This window comes from Macadamia integrifolia, chromosome 5 (genome assembly GCF_013358625.1).
Source record: "Macadamia integrifolia cultivar HAES 741 chromosome 5, SCU_Mint_v3, whole genome shotgun sequence".
NCBI classification, from domain to species: domain Eukaryota; kingdom Viridiplantae; phylum Streptophyta; class Magnoliopsida; order Proteales; family Proteaceae; genus Macadamia; species Macadamia integrifolia.
Genome location: NC_056561.1, coordinates 34,039,902 through 34,048,926, shown reverse-complemented (window position 1 = coordinate 34,048,926; position 9,025 = coordinate 34,039,902). Strand labels below are relative to the sequence as shown.

The following is a 9,025-nucleotide window of genomic DNA, read 5'->3' as shown; positions in this document are numbered from 1 at the left end:
CCCCCCCCCCCCCAAAAAAGAATAAAAAATTCAAAAACAAGAAGAAGAAATGACAGAAATGGAAGAAATGGATAATGTTCTGAAACAGAGAGATCGAACAGTTAAGTAAAACAACAGATCTAAACATTCCATTCATCAGATTTAAAACTCCATTACCTGATCAGTACAAGTTCATTACAGAAATTGAATGATGAAGAAAACAGTAAAGAGTAGCTTGAGAAACAGAAGAAGATGAGAACAATCACTTACCCAGTGCAGACAAAGCAATGGATCGGCAAAACAGTGAGGAAAAATGCCAGAAATAGCACTCGGAGATAAATCTAGTGAGAGAGAGAGAGTAGAAGATACAGATAGTAGAATGGATGGCTCTCTCTCTCTCTCTCTCTCTCTCCCTCTCTCTCTCTCTCTATTTTATGTGTATGTATGTAATTTTTTACAGTTTGTAACCGGCGAAACGCGCAGTTATGCACTGCGCGACGCCGCCTTCCTTTTGACTCCCCCGACCTTTGGCCGGCAGGCACGGGATTATTGCATGTTACATACGCCCTTTTCTCCCAATTACTTTAGATATGGACAACGATTGTGTCACCCTTAGGTGACTCACTTAACCAATTTACTAAGCGCAAATGGCATCTAAGGGTATTCGTGGATAATTGATTCGCCTTTTATATTACGAAAATACCCCTTCTTGCAAATTTTTTTCTCTCCTTTGATGTGATATCGCTAGGTTCCTTTAGATATTCTTTTTCCCCCCTTTTTTCTGTTTTGAGAGATATTTTGTTTGCCTTTTTCTTTTTTTTTTTAAGACACAATGTGTGAAATTTGGGGGTGTCAATCAGCTCGGTTTCATTTTTTTTGTTCGGTTTTGATTCGGTTAAGAGGTATGATGAGGTAAACTGAGATTGAATCGAGAATCGACTCGGTTCCATAGTTGGATATTCAAGCCAATTTAATTCGATTTGACTCCATTTCGGTTCCAATTCGATTCTTTAATACGGTTTTATAACTCAGTTTTAAATTCAATTATATAAATGATTCCACACTTGGACTATGATTGTGATGAATTAAAGACCATAATGGGCTCAAATTATGGAGATTATGATCATTGTTAACTCCAAAATTACCTTAGCATGTGAATATATGCAACAAATACTTACCACAAAAAAAAAAAAACAAAGATAAATACTCATATACTCAAACCAATACTAAGTTCGGTTCGGTTTGAACCGATGGTTCTTATACCCTAAATCGTAACTGACATGAATACTCAAACCGAATTGATTCGGTTCAATTAATTTGACTCGCTTCATATTCAATTTTCGATTTCGGTTACAAATTGACACCCTTAGTAAAATTACAAAACTCCACATGATTATGAAGGAAATAGGGTGTCACTCTGAGTCCTTCCTAGTTAGGACTTTGTAAAGTATGGGAAAGACTCTCAATACCAAAATTGCTACTCTTTTACTTATTTTTCTTACCTTTTTTTTTCTTTTGGCAACATGATCGGAATCATATTTGTTCAGTATGATACAACAGACCACAATCATCTACCTAATTTTACTTATTATATTTATTTTTAACCAAAAATATTATTATATTTATTTTAAATTTAGTATGTTCATTTTATTTTATTTATTTGAAATTGGTTACATCGATTGACCAATGATTGTAATTGTATACTTTTTCATCATTTTTGTTGTATGATATTAATTCATTTTTATTTCTATGTATAATTGTAAATTTTCTTTGTTATTTTTAAAATATTTTTTTAGATAAAGGGTATCACAACGGACCTTGCTTTTATTTTTTCCATATGGAATTATGATTTGGTCTTAAATGAACCCTTCAAAATATATATATATATATATATATATGAAACCCTTTGAATAAATAACATGCCAAATTGGGTGCTACAAATCTACCGTATAATGCACATTGTGTTACGTCTTCTTTGTTATATATTTTAGTGGTTAAACCATTTTGCTCATCCATTGACATTTTAAAACCCTTTTTATTACTTCATTTACCCACATTGGAAAACTCTCTTTTGGCTTGAAATTGGATTAATGATTACACTATGGAAGAGAAGGGACTTGCATGTGAATCAAATTTTCAATGTCAAAAAAGATGTCATATATATATATATATATATATAAAAATTAAAATTATGCTATTAGAAAATGGGAAAACAAGTGGACCATTCTCTTCTAGGCCTACCGTTGTGGTGTCTAGTACCAACAAAAAACAATAAGTTGTGGTGTCATCCCACCACATATATATATATATATATATATTGTATTATTTATTTAATATTATGAAACAAATTTTCTTGTACCACTCTTAAAAAATATTCATATTTCCTGTAACCTCCTAGATTTGAAAAAAGATCTCGTACATCCTTCACTTTCATGAGAAAGTTCACAATAAATCTATTCAATGAAAATAAAATCGTTAAGTGGTGATGTCATCAGTTTACTATTATCTAAATTGTCAAACTACTATTGAGTAGGGTAAACTTCCCATTATATTCTACACTTTTACACCCCAGATCGGTAAACTTAGGGCTCGTTTGATAACGTTTCAAGAAACGCATTTCTGTTGTTTTTATTTCCAGAAACAGCAAAAACAGAGCAAAAAGCGTTTGATAAAACTGTTTCGTTTCACTTATTTTCAGAAATAGAAATAGAAATTTCTACTTATTTATGGTTCAATAAACTACCCAAGCAAAATAAGTTCAATTTGTTTTGCTGTTTCTAGAAACGACTTGTGGCCATTTTTTCACTGGTTATTATCAACTTCTAAAAACATGACTTATCAAACACCTTCAATTCCGTTTCTATTTCTAGAAACGAAAATTTATGTTTCTGTCATTTCTTGAAATAGAAACAGAATAAACGTTATCAAACGGGTCAAGTTGTACCTACCACTTTACCCCTTAGTTGACCCTTCCGGATTGATGTAAATGTCCCCTACTCTGCCTTCCCTAAATCATCTCCTCCTACTACCCTCCAACGCCCCCCTCTTTCTTTCTCTTTTTCCCATTAGAAAACCTTCTCACCACAATTGCCTTCTAACACTTCTCCTGATCATCTTCAACACATACAAATAATAATGGTGGATAATGAAATCCACACCCATCTTACTCCACCAAAAGCTGCGACTCTGCTCCAAATTGGGATAGGATCAACATAAGGTCGGGTGACTTGGTGATTGGCTTCTATTGTTAGGGTTGGGAGTTCTTGACTGCTCTCCTTTTCAGTTGGCGTTCATCTTCCTTCTATTAGATTTATTATCATTCAACTCGTGATCCAAATCCAATTCCATATTAGGGTTTCTAGCTACGTTGTTTAGAACCAGTTTTGTTATTTTTCGAGTCATAGTCTCGATCGAGCCTGCAGGAATTAGAGAAGATGGTTCAGAGATGTGTGCCGGCTCTGTTCCCAACGAAGACGTATCAGTTGGCGGAGGATCCGATCACAGACGACGTGATCTACTAGAACAAAACTGGAAGTACTCTCTCTCTCTCTCTCTCTCTCTCTCCCTCCCTCCCTGCTTGTGATGTTCAAAGTGAACAGCATGGGACCCCATATGCCACCTATCATGGAAGATTGAAGCATGGAGCCTGGAGAGTTTACGCGGAATCGAATGTGGGTTGAATGCTTATAGGAGGATCCATGGTTAGGGACATAGAAACTTCATTCCAAGTGCTATCAGGGAACGGGAGAGAGATTTTCAAAGACCCAACAATCAAATCAAGAACCGATGAACAAGAAGACTTAGGTGAAGAAGAAAGAAGAAAAGAAGGTTGTGGGTCCCAGTTAATCTTATGGGTTTTCAATGGATTGTGTGGGTCCCAGTTAATCTTATGGGTTTTCAATGGATTGTTAAATAGAGGTTAATAACAGGGTCAAAAAATTCTTATCACGTTTTAATTTACCATTGTTTCTCATCAGGGGTGCTGTGGTTATTATTTTCAAATCGTGGAATATTTTGAAGAATGGTACAAGAAAATTTTTATTATTATTATTTCCTTTTTTATTGTCCTATCTAACTACTCAGTGAGACTTTAACTACAACTACAAGAAATATGGTGGGGGAGTGAATGGGATAAAGTAGTGCTCATGGAACAAAATGAAGAGAAGAAAGTCGAACCCATGATCTCTTGGGAACATGCACCAATCAATTGAGAAAACATTTGTTTCCTATTATTTAGTTAGAGATGGGTGAAAATATTATTCATGATACACAAATTTATTCAACTGTTAATAAATAAATAAATAACTGGCCAACCAAGTTACCCTCAAAGGCAACTCATATCATTTATTTTATACCATATTCCATGTAAATGGTACCATATAAACCAAAAACTATTTGTAAGAGATAGAGAATGGGGCAGGGAAGTAATGTTCCTTCTAGGAGTTGGACATCACGTAAATATAAAAAGAGTAAATTACATAGCCCTCCCCAGGAGATTTTGACAATGTATTGACACCCCCAATTGGAAAAGTATTACTACTAAGTCCACTCCATTAGTGGTTAAACGTTAAGCGATGACATCACCATTTTATAATTGTTTGAAATTACTCAGTTACCCTCAATAGGGTAAATTTACAAATCTACCCTTCCCCCATTAACTCAAAGTCTTGATGTTCTTAGTTAACCCCTCTTTTCCCTGATCTCTACTGACCCTAAATAAAAGCTTTGCATTATCCCTAACATCCTTGGTCGCAATCGTAGCTCCTGCCCCATCTCTGGTAATCAAGTTGCAGGTGATAAGAGAATTTGGGCCATCAATGTTGTTCTCTTTCTCTCTCTCTCTCCTTGTCTCCCTTTCTATCGGCAACATGTTCTTAGAGTCTGCACCATTTTCGAACTCCATCACAAATAACACACCATGACCGAAATGAAGGAAAATAAATAAAGCAGACTGAGAAAGAGAAGCCAAGGATATGAAAAAGAGTCCCCTTAGAGGGAGAATCGGACAACAATCTGTTCTTTCCCGGAGATGTCGGATTTTTGGCTAAGCAATGGCCACTGTTCACCTTCCCTAGCCAGCTTCCACCTCATTCTTCAGCATTTTTTGTGTTTTCCTCTTTTCTATTCTCCTTTGCCACTTCCCTTCCAATGGTTTTCTTCATACCCGATGTTGACGCTCTTCTCAAGCTCATTGAATCTTTCACCAATGCCGACTGCCTTCACTCTTGGTCCCCTGGTTCTACCCACTATTCGAATGAAAATCCCTAGACCGGCGTCGTCTGCATCAAGGGCATCATCAGATGCCTTCGTCAATTGGTTCTCTCTGGCATGATCGACATCGACGTCCTCCACCCTCTGTGTCAAGGGCATCATCATCGGCCTCTGTTCCCTGTCTCATTGAGATTCATCTTAAGGAAAATCAATTCTCACAATTGATCCCACCCATCAAACAACACAAGTGTGAAATCCTTCAATGCCTCCAACAACAAATTGGAAGTGAAAATCAACCCCTTGAAAACGATCCAACTCCTTGAACGAGAGGGGTCTGGGTTGTATGTAGTTGCAAGCATACCAAATTGTCTTAATTGAAAGGTTGAAGGAGAGGTTAAAATAGTCATTTTATATTTTAAGTGCATTGACTCTAAAAAGGGGATAGATATAATATTTTTCAGCTTAAGGGTGTTGAGACATTGTCAGAATCTCCAGGGGAGGTCACTGTCATTTCCTCATATAAAAATATGTAATTATCTAACATCATTATCAATAAATATAGAACATTACATCAATGACTCGGATAATATTTTGCATGTCAATGTTTCGATTTTAATTTATAAATTGATAGTGTTTTAATATAGATACAATGTTTTTCTTGAACTATATATATATATATATATTGTTTACATTTTACTTTATATCTTATGTATAGAAATAGTGTTTGTTAATATTTTATCCTGTACATTATTTTACATGTGTCATATGTTTTTATTAATTAGTTATGTTTATTCATTTTAGCTATCAATATGGTTGAAGATGAGGAGGGGACCATAATTATATTAATTATTTAGTGACAAATTTTTTTCCTTGAAGGAATTTCTTATTGATAATTGGACACCTTGAATTGTAATCTTATTTTATCGCCCTCTTTTAGAACACAATTTTTTTTCCATTGAGGATAAATATTGTCATTTCATATGTGTACTAAAAAAAATGTGCATGACAATGATGATTTTTATATGTAACATAACGATAAGTCATTTTCAACTTATTTTTGAAAACCCTTTTATACCCCTAATATAAATAACTTTTGGTAATAAAATAACGTGAAAGTAAACGAAATTGTCAAGTTCTAAATGACACCACTTCCATTTAAGTATCCCATGGATTTCACTTCCAATTTCTATGAAATCTATCCACCACTAGATATGTGTTAACTACCACTTATAATTAAAATTTATTTTGTGTCAGAAAAAAACTTGATAAGAATCTTCAATTCCAAGTTTATGTTTATCTTGTAAACTATATTTGAAGCATTTTCAAGCAATGACTTGTACCAATACACTTCAATTTAAGCATCTTTTTTTTTTTTTTTCTGGTTTTTTTGAGATTCTATATGTAATGTTGTGCATAATCAACAATACCTCCACAATTTACCATATTCACATAATTCCACCAGCCAATAGCATAATCACATAGTACGTGAGAATGCATGTACTATAATTTAATAATCCCCCACGACTCCATGATAACTTCTAGCGAAATAATCAAGTGTTTTTCATTGCATGTTAACAATTTCATAGTGCATAACCATATATGATTAACTTAAGGAATTCATGTAATAAATAAATTTACATAATTTCATGCATATTTTCCTTCAATTTCATATACACATAATAGTTATCAACATTAATCAAGTAATACTTATGCCACTTTGCATGAAAAAGACAAAAATCGGGACAAACAAATTGATCCATGTTGCTGTCGAAAATTCGTATGGGCTGATCCTGCACAAGCACCGAAGCCAGAGGCTCGAAGGTATCTCTAGGATTAGTCCTCCGACGCCCAAGTTAGAGACCGACAGAATAGTTTTTTATAGGAGTAATGGTGTGGGTCTATTTACTTACCTCTCCCCTCCTCTTCCGCTCTCTCTTATAGTGTTTGGGGTTTAGGGTTTCCTTTTTGGAGTCCCCCTCGGGTCCGCCTTGTTCCCTTTTCGAGTCCTACTTGGATATGTCTTATCCCCTTCGTTGGGGAATATTCTCTTCACGCGGTTTACGCGGTTAAAGTCCTTGCGGCCTCTATCAGGTGAGCGACACATGCCCTTCGCTTAGATACTACGTGTTCTTACCTGACTGGGCAATTAGTTTTGCCGTATCAGCAGCCCCCTTACTTCCACTAGGAGGCTCTTCCTGTGGGAGTAATCATGTCTTTCGTCATTTCCTTTCCCATCCATGTGTTGCCTAGGCCTTATTCTTTCAGCCTCGGTTTTTATGCCACCCGCGACCAAGACTTCTGGTAAGGTCAGCTCGACCTTAGCTAGAGCCCCCTATCGAGACGGTGACCTTTGGTCAGGTCAGCTCAGCCTTAGCCGGAGCTCTCAACCGAGGTGGTGACCTTCGATCAGGTCAGCTTAGCTTTAGCCGGAGCTCCCAACCGAGGTGGGGACCTTCGGTAAGGTCAGCTCGGCCTTAGTCAGAGCTGTAATATCCCGCTTCTTAAACCCGGTCTGATTTCGTGGTTGAACCGGTTTAACTATGCAGGAACCGAGCCTGAGGATATTAGAGCGGGTTCCTTATGGGCTATGATGGCACGGGTGACCTTAAACACCGGCTGGCCCGACAAGTCCGAGCCAGTGCCAGAAGAGACGGGAGTGCCCAAACCGTGTACGTGCACCTACCATAAGGCTATGTACGGATAGAACAGGTATTATATCCGTATTTTAAGGATATACGTATGCTACATCGTATGCTTGGGGTAGGGTCCGAGCCGAGGTCCGAACCCGGTCAAAATCCCATGTCTTGACTCTCAGGTGGGTATAACAGGTGGGTACACCCACCCACCTGAGTGACCCATCCAACACTATTCATTTAATTAGGAATAGTATATAAGACTTTATGATTTCTTTTCTTTCCATTTATTGCCCTCGTACGTTTGGTGAGAAAAGTAAAGAGGAGAGAGAAAAGAAAGGGAAGAAGGAAGGAAGAGGAAGAAAGGAAGGATTTTCGTGGCGCCGAAGCTAGATCTTGCCATTCCGGTGCCGGGAGAGTAATCTTCAACTCTAGATCTACAGTTGGAGGTAAGAAAAGTTGGGTTTTATGAACATTAACCATACCCACGCTTTAAACCCTTGATTCGAGTATGGTTTCTTAAGATCTAGTAAACACCCTTTGAAATGATGAATCTAAGGTTTAATAGATGATTTATGTGTTGATCTTGAAGGATTTGAAGAGATAGTGACAAGGTAGAAGGAGCATTGTGAGTTGGAAGTGATTTGGAGGGTTTGAAGTCTTTCTTGAGCAAAGAAGGTAAGATGGTTCCCCTCACTCGAATCTAACTTAGATCTAAGCTAGAACCATCCTATAGGACTTTAAAGGTGTGAAGAATGGGTTGAGAAAAGCCCTATTTGGGTCCCCAAGGAATGGAGGAAGTTGAGAAGAAACTGGGGTTTTTCCGCCAAAACCGGCGGGTACAACCGGCGGGTCCCTACCCGCCTGAGAGCACCCACCTGAGAGGGCAGGGGGTCCCTGGCCAAACCGGCGGGTAGGACCGGCGGGTCCTACCGGCGGGACCGGTGGGTAGACAGCCCACCTGTCTGACCCACCTGAGTGGCCCCGAAGGTGATCCGTAGGTCCGATCGAGCCCAAATCGGACGTGTGACCTTCTTTCGACGTTCTAAACACGATTTTTACATCGGATTTCATTAATTTTGATTCTAAAATGGTGAAGTACTAACCCCGCTCAATTTTGTTAGGTTCACCAAAGCCTACCCGATTCGCTCCGGATCTCACCCGTACCGAGCGGGACTCCTTGTACGCTACAAGTAAGTGGA

The 9,025-nt window shown here is 37.7% G+C and overlaps 1 protein-coding gene across 1 annotated transcript in view; it reads right to left on the bottom strand.

The window, feature by feature from the left end:
* Nucleotides 1-520, bottom strand: part of LOC122080139 — an 11,889-nt gene extending 11,369 nt beyond the window's left edge. The window contains exon 1 of the mRNA XM_042647039.1: nt 250-520. The gene's annotated coding sequence lies outside the window, so the exon portion shown is untranslated. The remainder of the gene's footprint in view (nt 1-249) is intronic.
* Between the last annotated feature and the right edge of the window lie 8,505 nt (nt 521-9,025).